The sequence below is a fragment of the Leptidea sinapis genome, chromosome 42 (genome assembly GCF_905404315.1).
Source record: "Leptidea sinapis chromosome 42, ilLepSina1.1, whole genome shotgun sequence".
NCBI classification, from domain to species: domain Eukaryota; kingdom Metazoa; phylum Arthropoda; class Insecta; order Lepidoptera; family Pieridae; genus Leptidea; species Leptidea sinapis.
Genome location: NC_066306.1, coordinates 6,838,061 through 6,852,712, shown reverse-complemented (window position 1 = coordinate 6,852,712; position 14,652 = coordinate 6,838,061). Strand labels below are relative to the sequence as shown.

The 14,652-nt window shown below is 33.6% G+C and overlaps 1 protein-coding gene across 2 annotated transcripts in view; it reads right to left on the bottom strand.

Annotated features, from left to right (window-relative positions):
- Positions 1-14,652, bottom strand: part of LOC126976763 (long-chain-fatty-acid--CoA ligase ACSBG2-like) — a 48,230-nt gene extending 33,578 nt beyond the window's left edge. Inside the window, exon 1 of one of the 2 annotated variants that reach the window (XM_050825329.1) lies at positions 14,305-14,652. The gene's annotated coding sequence lies outside the window, so the exon portion shown is untranslated. The remainder of the gene's footprint in view (positions 1-14,304) is intronic. The other variant, XM_050825330.1, reaches the window with a different exon arrangement.

Here is a 14,652-nt window from a genome sequence, read left to right as displayed (position 1 = left end):
AGGTGTGCTTAAGGACAATGTAAGCACACTTTTCTATTTAGTCGTGTGTCAATTGTGTGTCAATCTACAAGCCTAAGTGTGCATAAAAAGTGCTTAAATAATACATTAACGACTAAAAGAAAATATGGTGTGACTTATCATCGGTAAGGTTATTTTATTTATATAAGATTGATATGCGAAAAGCTTAAGTAATTTAATAAAACGAATATTTTTTCATTTCATATGGTATTAATTATTGACAAGTCCCCAGACAAGACCCGATGAAAGGACATAGTGAGAAATGAAAACAATAGTCGCTCTTTTTAACCAACTTCAAAAAAGTTGGAGGTTCTCAATTCGTCGGTATGTTTTTTTTATTTACTTTCGACTGGGTGAACCGATTTTGATAATTATTTTCTTATTTGAAAGCTGGTGCTTCCATGTTCTATGTACCTAGAATTAGATCTATTAATTAGACTGTATAAAAATACTCAATTATTTTTATACTTTTTAGTGTATATTATATCTACTGGTTTGGAATAGTGTTTTTGTAGTCGGTTGTTTATTTGTTAATTTTTTGTTAAAGGCCTAGTGAACAATGATTAGCAATATTGTATTCTGTGTAATGTGAATGGCTTACAAGAATGTGAAAGCTTACATACTAGTGCTATTTACACGTTATCGGTAATTGATACTTATTTACATCGCAAATATATAAAAGCTAATATTTTTCAGCTTTCCCGTACACGAGACAATGTAAGAAAATTGGCGCCAGTTGGTAGCAAGAGAGAGATGTGAAGAAATTTACAAACTTAATAATCATATTTATACATTACCACTAAAGGATTTAAGTTTTTTGGATTTAACTACATTTAAAATTCGACAAAAGACGCCATACAACCAAATGTTGGTGTACCCTGGAAAAGATATCTAAGTCTAAAAGAGAAATTTAATTAAATTCAGGGAACTCAACATTTAAATAACCAGTTTAACTAATTATTTTATGTAAATAAAAATATTATATTTGAGTATCAGTTTCTCTCATTAAACCTTACCTTAACTTATTAAATCCAAATCCCTTTAGAACGTAAAGAAATAACAAATACAAACTCAAATCAATTTTGTATGAGATGCATTGTCTATATGTATAGAACGTCATTGTTATGATTGGTTTATTCGGACGTATAACGTTTCCCGCGTTTATTTGCAAGGCTGCTTGTCATTTGGTAAACTTCAGAATTATCATTTTATTGACAGTGTTATCAGCGGTATAGTCAAAATGTTGCATATTCTTGGTTTATTCTCCGGTATAACTTCATACCAAATATATTTGTTAGGCCGTAAAAATATATTTTTTGCAGATAATATGATGGTAATGCACATAATATACTATTCTCTGATTTTATTGTATTTTTAGGGTTTAATTGTGTTTTAACTTGTTAATATTAAAATACAATATCCAGTATATGCATGCAGAAGACTTATCGAGTCTGTCTGTCTTATTCATAATGACTTAGCGGAGATTTAAAACATCGCTAATATACGCTTGTTAAAAAATGGTATTCATAATCGCATATTAGAGGTGAAACGCTCATTATCTCTTCGATAAAGCTGACGTGACGTTTAGTAGCTAGGACCCTTTTATAATCCTATTTTAAGCACTCGAACGCAAAAAAACATGGCCGACATCGATCAGCTGTTCGTTAAATAATGTGATCCGCCCAAAGTTGTTGGCTATCCGTCATAGATTGACAACCAACAGACTTCAAAACTTTGATTTTTGAAGTTTGAAATTATTTTGACATCGACTTTTGACAACTGACAAACCATTGACATTGAAAAGATGTCTGTTTCCATTGACAGTTCCTCAATAAATTAGTTAAAATCATGTTTTTTAGTACGAAATGGCAACATTGCGTACTATAGAGACGTATTAGTTATGAGAGATTTATCTAACAAATATGAATATGGAATTTTATCGAACGATCGATAGGCTTAAATCACATTTTCACTAATATAGCTTTATACCTACGAAAAGCGTTTTATTATGAATAAGACATTGTGAGTTTAAGCAAGTGTATTTTAAAAACAATCTTATATGACAATGAAATGAAATTACTTTCACCAAGTGAATCTCTCTAGTTAATCAAAATTGCGTTTATTAAATGTTTTACTTATCAAATTACAACATTCCATCAGTTGCAACAAGTGTTAGTATGTAGTATTAATATCATAATTTGCCAATTATTATGTCATACGGCTTTATTCACGTTTTATCGGTGTCGGTACCGACTAGTTTCGGACCATTCGGAGCTCCTTCATCAGTGTGTGTATAGTGGGTTCGTCTTACTTGATGCACCCACACCGATAAAACGTGAGTAAAGCCGTATTAATAAATAAATTATTAGGTTGTGTCAAAGTCTACGTCTAAGGCTGATATCTATAGAGCGTACATATAATTTGCTTAGACTTACGTAAAACTTAGCTGAGTGTGATAAAATGCGAACTTGACTTTAGCATTGGGCCCAGCGTAATTTGAGCTGTTAAATGACCATAGACATGATATCAAAAAATACGCTAAGGTTACACTCGACTAAGTTTGACAGATAATTCTGCAGACTATAGTAGCTTATACCCGATATACGAACGAACGAAACGAAAATGAAACTAGCGAGAAACTAAGAGAAATGAAATCAAATTCAAATTCAAATATTTTTATTCAAAATAGGATTTAAAAAAAACTTATTGAACGTCAAAATCTACCACCCATTCAAAAGAGACTGCCTCAGACCTGAGAAGAATGGGCGCAAGAAACTCAGCGGGCTTTTTTTTTAATATAAAATATGGCTTACAATGTAATATCGTACAATAAACATTTATAATTAAAGAGCCTGAGGGTGTTCGCTTTATTCCCAGTCCGTGGTGTCATTAAGAAAATCGTTTATGCTATATTAATCTTTCTCACACAAACGTTTTTTAACAATTCTTTTAAATTTCGTAACACATTTGTTTTGTACATTTTCTGGGATCATATTGTAGAAGCATATACATCGCCCAACAAAGAATGAAGGTATAAACTAGGTAAGTCCATGTGATGTAAACATATCGTACAATAATTATCAACATATTTAATTAAATGATAATGTCGACCAAGGTCAATATTGGAAAGTAACACCGGCAGAAATTACAAAGCCGGATATAATACTTAGTCTGGCCATAAATACTATTATAATTAAAAATAAACAAAATATTACATTCGAATTTGGAATCTGTCATTTTTATATGATTGTTCATTGAGTTTTTTTCATTTTGGCGCCAATACATTGTACTATATTTTGCGATGTTAAAATGGAGTGGGGTGATAAAGAGAATCACACATGCATTACACAAAGCAGGTATAGAGCCAAATTCAATTTTTAATACTCTCCATACGCTTGGTATTAGCAAAATGTTTATGTACCAAGCTATTAAAAGGTACAATGAGACCTCCTCTGTTTGTGACAGAAAAACAGACCTGGCTGTCCACGTAGTGTTCGTACGAAAAAGGTGGTCAAAGCAGTAAGGGAAAGAATTCGAAGAAATCCTGTTTGAAAGCAAAAGATTTTATCTGGGGTGATGAAGATAGCACCTAGAACCATTCACTGACCAGACATGCAGCCTATAAGAGACATACTTGTCATTTCTTAACTGATAATTTAAAAAGAATAGGGTGGTAAAATCGAATCAACTACTGAAGCGGTACGCAAAGGGAGGTCACAGAAAAATTTTGTTTACGGATGAGATTTTTTTTACAATTGAGTCCTTCCCAATTAGTCGACAGAGTGCAACGTTGGCACTGTCTGACTTCAGTGATGGTTTGGTGCTGAGCCATACTTTTGTGGAAAAGGTATCAAAACATAGGCACAAGTGTATCAAGATACCATTCTTGAGAAGGTAGTGAAGCCCCTTAAAACCACCATGTTTAAAAACCAAGAATGGTCCTTTGAGCAAGATTCGGCGCCGGGTCATAAAGCTCGGTCTACGCAGTCTTGGTTGCAAACGAACGATTTGGACTTTATCAGAGCTGAAGACTGGCCATCGTCTAGTACCGTGCTTTATCCGCTGGATTATGATTTGTGGTCAGTTCTAGAGAGTACGGCTTGCTCTAAACGCCATGATAATTTTTAGTCCGAGCTAGTAGAACAATACGTACGATTGGCAGTGAAGAATTTTCCCATGAAAAGAGTGCATGCCTCTATTGATGGTCTCAACGTTTAAAGGACTATATTGAAGCCAAAGGAGACCATTTCGTATAAGCTTTTTATATTTTAAATTGTTTTATATTTATGTATTATACTATCACACTGTAATAGTAATACACGTTATTTGCAATAGAAATTATTGTAAGTCTAGGTATACCTTTTATACTTGTATGTTTGTTCTACACAAGAATTTCGATTGATATTCATTGTGTTGCCGGTTTTTGATCCGGTTCTCTTGGCCCGGTTCTGTGGCGACAACATAAATGTCGCCACATCCAATAATGATTGAAGTTTTTTAATATAATAATGTAAATTTAAATTTAAGACGATTAATACTGTGTGTGCTCTAATCAAGGTTTAAATGCATTAAAATTTCTCACTACTTAAACTCGGATTATAATATTATCAAATTGACTGTAAATCCGACTTAATCCGTGCACATTACTTATCAAGAAACAAATAACTGCCTTTGTCGTGTCCTTTCTACGAATATTATAATAATTATATCACAATTAATGATTTGAAGCCCCAAATAATAATTTAATAAAGTTCAAGATATTATATATTCAAGGGTAAGGTTGTTGAATTCATATTATCAATTTATTTATTAAGAGACTAGTTGACCCGACAGACGTTGTTCTGTATATAATAAATAAAATACTGTTTTTTTTTATGAATTTATCAATAATATTTTATAACATCAAGAATTATTTCGTAAAATATGCTCCCTGTGTAATGAAATAATTGTTTTACAGCAGAACTGTCAAACCGTGCATATATAATAAATTCTCTCATAGAAATTATGTAAGGAACATCAAAGGAAAAACAAATTTGTTGTTTTTATTTAATTTAGCACCATTTTCCTATTTATTCACCTTTTAAACCTTCCCTGGACTTCCACAAATAATTCAAGACCAAAATTAGCCAAATCGGTCCCGCCGTTTTCGCGTTTTAGCGAGACTAACGAACAGCAATTCATTTATATATATATATATATATATATATATATATATATATATATATATATAGATTATTTAATTTCAAAATAAGAATAATAATACAAGTCTTATATAAATGATTTAAGTTTTCGTCTCGTGCCAGATTTTGGCGAGACAACACGTCCTGAGGATGCCTCGTGTAGAGGCGAAACACGTGTCGAATTGTTTTAAAAACAAATATTGGCGGAATTAACACTAAAGAAAACTTAAATCATTTGTATAATTATGGATTTCCGCGAAGTAACGCCTAATTCAATAAATTTTCAATACAAGTCTTACTTAAAAGCTAGTTAACACTACCTGAACTAGGTAAACCTTAACAGAGAAACTTAATAAAGTAAAGTGGTCTAAATAAATCTACAGGTTAAGTATATAAGTAAACAATGTCCTCAATGCAATGACTATGAACTAAGACAAATATAATATAGATAATGTTTATTTTAACACTCTTAGTAATTTTTCTGTATCTTCATAGGACATATTTTTAAATGTGCTAGATGAAGTTCGTCTCCAGGTAAAAATTATTAACGATCATCCTCATCGACGCGATCGGGAGTTGTCCCGAAATTAGCACCAACTTTCAATTTCTATGCGAAATAATGTGACCATTAAGTTAGTTAAGTTAACGTAAACAGACTAAAATGTCAGGGATAATTTGTTGCTCTTTAACTAAAATATTAAATAAACGTTTTCCTAGTCATCTGGTTTTTATTAAATAATTAATTAAATGTTATGTTTTACGTAGTGATCATGCAAGCCAGTTTCAAAATAGACGAAGAAGTTAAAACTCTTAAGGAAAAGTCAATATCGATGTGTTTTTATTGGAATATATGGTACCCGAGTAGTTTTATATGCAGATATCTATATATATCTTTAAACGAGCAATTCTTGTATATATAATATATAATCAGAATCTCGGAAACAGCTCCAACGATTTTCATAAAATTCAGTATACAGTGGATTTCGGGGGCGATAAATCGATCTAGCTAGGTTTCAATTTAATAAAATGTACTTTTATCCGTGTTTTAATGAGAAACAGATACAATAACATTAGAATACAAAAGTAAATTTCGTCACTATTGACTTTTTTAGCTCAGTTGGGACATTGGGTGATCCAGAAAGCAGAAGACCCCGGCTCGAATCCAATGTCGTATTATTATTTTTTTGTTCAAGTTTTGTACATTCTTAAAAATCCGAGTAAGGCTCGGTCGTGAGGATATTTATGATACATGCTCTAGCTGCCCTCAGTACGATAAAAAATCGGCGTGCTAATATCGACTTGACAGACTACCCCTTCTGGAAAGCGTAAACACGTGTGTGCACACTTACACCACAAATGAGTTATTTCGTTTTTAAAATAAAATAAAGTAAGGTCCTTTAACATATTTTTTTATTTCTCTAAATCATATTTTTTTGTTGTGGAACAATACGAACGAGGAACAACATCTAATTTTCCGTCGTATTCCAGTAGTAGCCCAGGTTTCAAATTAAAAAGACCATTCGTGACTATGCTTAAATATTTCGATGGTTCATCCGGTTGATCAAAATACTTGCTGATGTGATAACAGCCGATTATTATCGGTTATAACCGATAGCAAAATGCGTAAAAACTTAGAACAGTGACTCAGAAGTGTTTATTGAATATCACATAGTAACTATTATCTTGATCCTGATTGCTTTTTATTTCTACATCGTCTGCGTCAATCTGACTCATTATGCGAGGGCGAAAATAATTGGATGGGCAGCGGTCGGGTAGCTCTGTATAATCTTCTCCAACAGTGTCTGAAGACGAAGGTTTTTAACCAGAACGTGTTCTAACTGATGATATACGGTACGCAGACGTGGTCGCTAATTATGGACCTTATGAAAAGCTCATTGTCCCTCAGAGGGCAATGGAGAGGGCTATGCTCGGAATTTCTCTGCGAGATCGAATCAGAAATGAGGAGATCCCTAGGAGAACCTAAGTCAGCGACAAGGCCATATAGTTGCGAAACTAAATTTGCAGTGGGCAGCGCACATAGCTCGACGGACACATGGCCATTGGGGCAGTAAAGTCCTCGAATGGCGACCACGTACTGAAAGACGTAGTGTTGGTAGCCCCCCCAAGATGGACCGACTCGGACGATCTGATGATGTTTGATGAGGGCAGCGCAGGATTGACCGTCATGGCGATCTTTGGAGGAGGCCTTTGTCCAGAAGTGGACATCTTCCGGCTGATATGGGAATAATAATTGATGACTGATTTAGTGGATCGGGTTTTTCCACCTACCGTCTTCGCCGGTCATTTGACAGAACATTTAGTTAGCGGCGCCCTCAACCCTGAACCGCACGAACTAGCGAAAGGTTCACCATGTCTTAGCTGCACTCGTCTCCTCTCAACTCTTCCGGAATTAACAATAATCAGAGTTATGCAAGAACGCCCTTAACGTTTACACTCTACATACCAAACCAAGTATTTAGTGTGTAGTTAATAATTAAATTTAAAACCGGTTTCCAGGCATGCTTGTTACGACTCCGACCGAAGTTTTGGATAAATACGAGCGCTCTGTCGGAGAAAGCGATAACTCTGATAATAATAAATATACCAATGTCTAGATCACCAGTGGGAGGCTCCTTTTCACATGAAGACGGCTAGGTTATGAGTACCACAACGGCGCCTATTTCTGCCGTGAAGCAGTAATATGTAAACATTACTGTGTTTCCGTCTGAAGGGTTCCGTAGCTAGTGAAATTACTGGGCAAATGAGACTTAACATCTTATGTCTCAATGTGTCGCTCAAAATTTTTGGGTTTTCAATAATCCTGAGTGGCACGGCATTGTAATGGGTAGGGCGTATCAATTACCATAAGCTGTGTGCTTTTAGCTTAATACTAGTCACACTAGAACATTTAACGCTGAAACATTTGGCCTATAATGATATGAGGAAGGAAATAATTTTGTTATTTGAAGCGTAACAAATTATTGAAATCAAAATGTAATTTACTATTATACATATTCTGGCCATAAATATAATAACAATTGAAAATGACATCAATATTATAATTAAATGTGGAATCGCATTATGAATATTTTTGTGATATTAAAAAGTAGTTTGAAAACACTAAAAAAACACGCTTTGGTTGAAAATTAAAATCAACATCAATTCCTGCTGACTGTCGTCGATAACAAAGATAGATGAAAAACTTATATCAATCTACGAAGTTTGAACGAAATTTGGCAGTTTAAAGTGGATCAAAATCGAGCCCAAATGAGTTGGCTACAAGCAAATATACATACAGGTGAAGCTGATAAAAAGCGTGTAAAAATGGTGTGACGTGCTCTGTTTATGACAGAAACGACATGGGTACCTTCAAAAAAAGCGTGTACACCTTCCTTAAAGGCCGGCAACGCTCTTGTGATTCCTCTGATGTTGCAAGATAATGTGGGCGGCGGTGATCACTTAACACCAGGTGACCCGTACGCTCGTTTGTCCTCCTATTCCATAAAAAAATAAAAAAAACTGAACCAGCCGGTCCAAATAGTACGTGAACTTGATTGTAAAGGCTGGGGACCGAGCCTTGGATCGCTATAGTTTTAATACAGAATTAGAAACATTTTCAATTAATTACAAACATAATACAATTTTCTTTACAAAACTATAGTATTATTAGCTGACCCAGCAAACGTTGTATTGCCGATATTAAAATCGCGATACAAAAGTAACTGTTGATCGTAGATTGGTGAAAATTTGAAGTTGTATGTATTTTTTAATGCTTGAGTCAGCATAATCAAAGAAATTTAAAAGAAATGTCAATTTAAAAAAAAAAAATCATGTGGACCACCCTTAACATTTAGGGGGATGAAAAATAGATGTTGTCCGATTCTCAGACCTACCCAATATGCAATCAAAATTTCATGAGAATCGGTCAAGCCGTTTCGGAGGAGTTCAAAGTTTTACACCATGACACGAGAATTTTATATACTCGTATTAGACTAGCTGACTCAGCAAACGTTGTATTGCCGATATTAAAATCGCGATACAAAAGTAACTGTTGATCGTAGATGGGTGAAAATTTGAAGTTGTATGTATTTTTTAATGCTGACTCATAATCAAACAAATTTAAAAAAAAAATAAAAAACAAAATAGTGTGGACCACCCTTTACAATTAGGGGGATGAAAAATAGATGTTGTCCGATTCTCAGATCTACCCAATATGCACTCAAAATTTCATGAGAATCGGTCAAGCCGTTTCGGAGGAGTTCGGTCCCGCACACGCACACCGTGACACGAGAATTTTATATATTAGATGTTAAATTGTATTATTGTACAATTAATAAAGTTTCGTAAATTTTTTATCTAGATTGAATGATTAGTATGGCTCCAACTGTAAAAGTTAAAGGTATTTTGGTGATTTTTTGTCGCAATTTCTATAAATCAATCAATCAATCAAATTCTTTAAATATAATAATATTATAAAAAATAGAAATGTAAATAAAAAATTAATTTTCTTGTCATGTTCTCAAGATGCATAATTTTTTTTTTAAATATAAGCTTAATATAAGCCGTCAAGAAGTGATTTCAATAATGCGCTTAGTTGGCGATTTCTTGGAATAGCAGTGTAGGAAACAGCTAAACGTTTAACACCGAAGAAACCGCTTTATATATTATCCAGGAAAATTAATGTAATATCTCCCAGAGCAATGCAGACATGAGTAATGACAAAGTATGTTAGAGACACTACCGAACTGGTTATTACATAATCGATTATAAAAAAAAAACTATACACGTCATGAATCCTGATTGACTGTTAGGTCGTGAAAGTATAACAATGAAACTCATATAACATGCAATGATTTTTAAATTCTGTTTTTACTGTTATCGTTTGTACACAAGATCTAGGCTCGAAAGTTAAAAGAGATAGCTGTCCCCTGCTATTTACTGTAACCGAAATTAAGAAACAAACTCAAACATATTGATTTTTTTTTACGAAAATACGGGACGAGACGAGCAGGACGTTCAGATGATGGTCATTGATACGCCCTGCCCATTACAATGCAATGCCGCTCAGGATTCTTGGAAAGCCCAAAAATTTTGAGCGGCAATACAATTGCGCTCGTCACCTTGAGACATAAGATGTTAAGTCTCGTTTGCCCAGTAATTTCACTAGCTACGATGCCCTTCGGACCAAAACACAGTAATGTTTACACATTACTGCTTCACGGCACAAATAGGCGCCGTTGTGGTACCCATAATCTAGCCGGCATCCTGTGCAAAGGAGCCTCCCACTGTTAAATCTGATATATAGATATTGCAGGTGTCTAAATGATACACTTTATTTGCTATCGGTACTTAATAAGATATGAAAAAAATTGGCAAATCCAAAAGAGCACGCCTCTTATTCTCATTTTCCACAATTTTATAAGGCGAGGTAACAAATACTATAAAATACTAAAGAGGTATGTATAGATACACATGCAAAAAAAATTCACAGTAGTATCTTACTTGTTTCGTAGTATCTAGTGTATTAGAAACGACACCTAAAAGAATTCTAAAGGAATAAATTTTGAGAAAATAAGTACCTTTTTTATGCCTTTATAAATTATAATTAGACGACAACTAATTGAACACTCATATTAATTGAGAATGTTCGCAGTGTCTTACTTTAGATAATAAAAAAAATATCTATACGTTAATTTTGACCAATTAAACACAGACACACGGACGTTAAGAACAGTTTATTTAATGTTATTATTTAATAACATGTTAAACAGAATAAGTGCACGTATATTATACCTGTAGATTGCGATATAAATAAAAAATAATTATTATATATATTTTAAGAAATGGTACGAGACGAGCAGGACGTTCGGTTGATGGTAGTTTATACGCCCTGCCCATTACAATGCGGTGCCGCTCAGGATTCTTGAAAACCCCATAAATTCTGAGCGGCTCTACAATTGCGCTCGTCACCTTCAGACAGATAAAATCTCATTTCATAATTTCAAATATTTTTATTCAAAATAGGATTTAAAATCACTTATTGAACGTCAAAAACTACCATTTGCCCAGTATTTTCACTGTCTACGGCGCCCTTCAGACCGAAACAATAACACTTACTCATTACTGCTTCACGGCAGAAATAGGTGACGTTGTGGTTCCCATAAAGTCTAGAGTCTTAGATTATATTAATGATGATTGACATGGTATACTCTATGTAATAATTATTAAATTTTTATTGTGTAATTATGATATTTATCATTATATTATTATTTTTATAATTAACTTATGTACCTAAGAAACTTAGATCCTTGAGTTTTTTCAGATTTTCTTTCTCAAGGTTAGTCATAGGAAGGAATTTCATCTAGTAATGTAAATGAGGTGTAAAAGTGTCTCTAAAGATCCATATACTAAAATATATATCATATCATTTATCATAATCTAGCCGGCGTCAACAATTACGTTATCCTTGGACCTGGGATTTCCCTACTATTTTTATGCCCCGGGGAAGCACAGACAAAATGGCAATATCAGAATAATTTAATCAAACTAATTGCTGCCATCAATTTTACATAAAACAATTAAAGAACAAATTGGTAATGAATGAGACACCTTCTCGAAGGAAACAACTGGGACGAAAGTATGTCACTCACAATTAGGGCTTCCAATCCCGCGGCCTGTATTCAATCTCGGCATTTGCGGGACTACAAATTTTCAATCCCGCGGGATCTCGGTATTTGCGGGATATTGAAAATATGCACATTTTAAAACAATGAATAACAAAACAATAAGAAATTCTGAATAAAAAGCAAAACAAAACAAATCGTTTAAAAAAATACACAAAGCAAAATTAAAAATCAACCAAAAAAAAACACATTTTAAACTGATTAATTATTACTTAATTATTAAGTTTGTCAGCTTTTAATCTTAACTGAAAATGTTTGCGAAGGAAACACAACATGTCCTAAAACTACTGCGTATTTTAGACGCAATGTAGCTTGCTGCAGAAAATGCCCTTTCTGCTTCCGTGAATGAATCTCTCATTCATGTACATACCCTTAAAAGGATGTATCAATAAACTTCACGAAAATACGAAACGGTTAAAAACTTGAGTTATTAAGAATAATATTTCACGCAGATTATCCTATTTTGCATCGCATGCACGCTTTTTTCAGCCCCGCATTTCCCGCGGATCCCGCGCCCGTAATCCCGCATCTCCCGGGATTGGAAAATGGCGCGGGATCCCGCAATACCGACATCTCGCTATTGCGGGATTGGAAGCCCTACTCACAATATGCGGCTGTATAATCTATTTGTAACGTGTTTTCGGGGTTGTTTTCTATTTGTATTTTGAATATTAAGTTAGAGAGCAGTACTTACTGACTGGACAGTTGCTATTTACATAAAAACTATGTATCAGTCTTAATGATACCACAGATTGGGAATAGAGCGACCGCCCTCAGGTTGTTAGGTAATAAGTTTTATTGATATTACATTACATGATATTACATTACAGTTACGATATTTTATGAAAAAAAGGAGCCGGCTGAGTTTCTTGTGCCCGTTTTTCTCAGGTCTGATGACTGGCCTATTTTGAATAAAAACATTTGAATTTGAAATGTTTTTTAAAACGGCTTCAAAAAATTTCTCAAAAAGGTTTTGAGCTATCAATTTTATATCTAATAGATAACTTTATATTATATACATTTGCCATTTATTTAAACATTTTGTTCTTTTATCTCGTAGGTTAGCACAAATCGCTAATCGGGCAAAAATATTCATCTGTTTTAAAGGCACTCGACTTCGTCTTGTGCGTACAAACTACACCCTCGTAAGTCATCGTTTCATCCCACTAAACCACTTTGGAAATATATTTTTATGCAATTTTTCTGAACGCGTGTTGGAACGAGATAATTTGCTAGAATCCATGGAAAAAAAACAAAATAAATGATAAGAGGCATAAGAGGCATTTATTTTCTCAAAATTGATTCCTTTAGAATTCTTTATGATGTCATTTCTAATAACTACTAGATACTATTACCGCTTCGGAAACTAATGGCACTCTGAGAGAGAAGAAGCGGCGCAAGAAACTCTCCTAGCATTCTTTTCTTGCGCTCTTTTCAATAAAAATATACAATATTGTACAGTCATTTCTATCGCTATAAAATAATCACAATCTAGTCCCAGGCTGTCCGATCATTTAGATATTCAGCAGTGGATTAATAGGATTTACGACAGAGCCATTTTTTTATAAAACATTTAGATTTATTTATAGATAATGCCTGAACAGGGGCTGGGACTTTATTATAGAAGTGCAAACATTTACCCTTAAAGGTATTATGTATCTTATGATGCCTACTAGAATAAGTTACAAGCAATCCCTTACTTCTAGTGTTATAATAATGAATCAACACTTTCTAATAGACTTCATCTCCGATGTTAAATGTAATCTTTACAGTAGTCACTTACCACTTACCTGTCATAATAATATTATCACATAATTGTCAACGCAATTAATTGCAAAAAATCGTGAATCGTGTTTGCGTGACCTTGTGTTAAATTGCTCAGAAATGAGAAGGTAATATTATAATATATATTTATAGTACCTACATAAATAAATGTAAGCTACATATATCAGAATCTTACATTACGCAATATATTATATATTATACAGCCAAATTGATAACAGGACTTGAACGGTGAGCAAAATAAATACACAGATGTTAAGTCGCGTGCATATTACCGAGCACTGAACCTTTGGTCGATTTGATAATTAGAAACACATTGATAGATAAGGGAAAATGACCTTTATTTATCTAAGTGTTTTGAATATGTGCTGTACACTTCTTAAAATAAATATATTTATCTATGTTGAGTAAAATTTCACAACGCGTTCCGACAGCATATGTTAAGCAACTATACAATGTCAATATGTCCCAAAGTCATTATAAGAGAACAAATAAAAATAATAATGACTCTACATAAAAGGTGAGTTCTTAGCCCCGTTTCTTTATTGTAAATAAAAAAAAAACTTATCAACATTGAACATATTATTATTAAAAGAAAACTATTACTATACACTTTTATTGTAATCATTAGGAAAACTTACCTTTGAGTAATTAACAATCAATTTAACATTCCAACTTATATCTTATTTGAAATATTTAATTATTTATAATAAATTCACTTAACAGCGACTGCGCCTTTCTTACAAACACTATATACGATTGAAACTAATAAATAGCGAAGTAACTACGTATACTGTATTGCGTGGAAATCTTGAGGAAAATTAAATACAGAAGCTACAATGTATCACGATCGGTAGCCAACTGGCGACTTGCCCTGTCGCGGTAGCCGTGTGGACTGTTCAAGTGTTCACTGTGGGTTTAGTTCGTGACGTCGTGCGATTAAAGTTCAATATAAAAATCCTTGAACATTCTGTTTATCTTTGCTAATT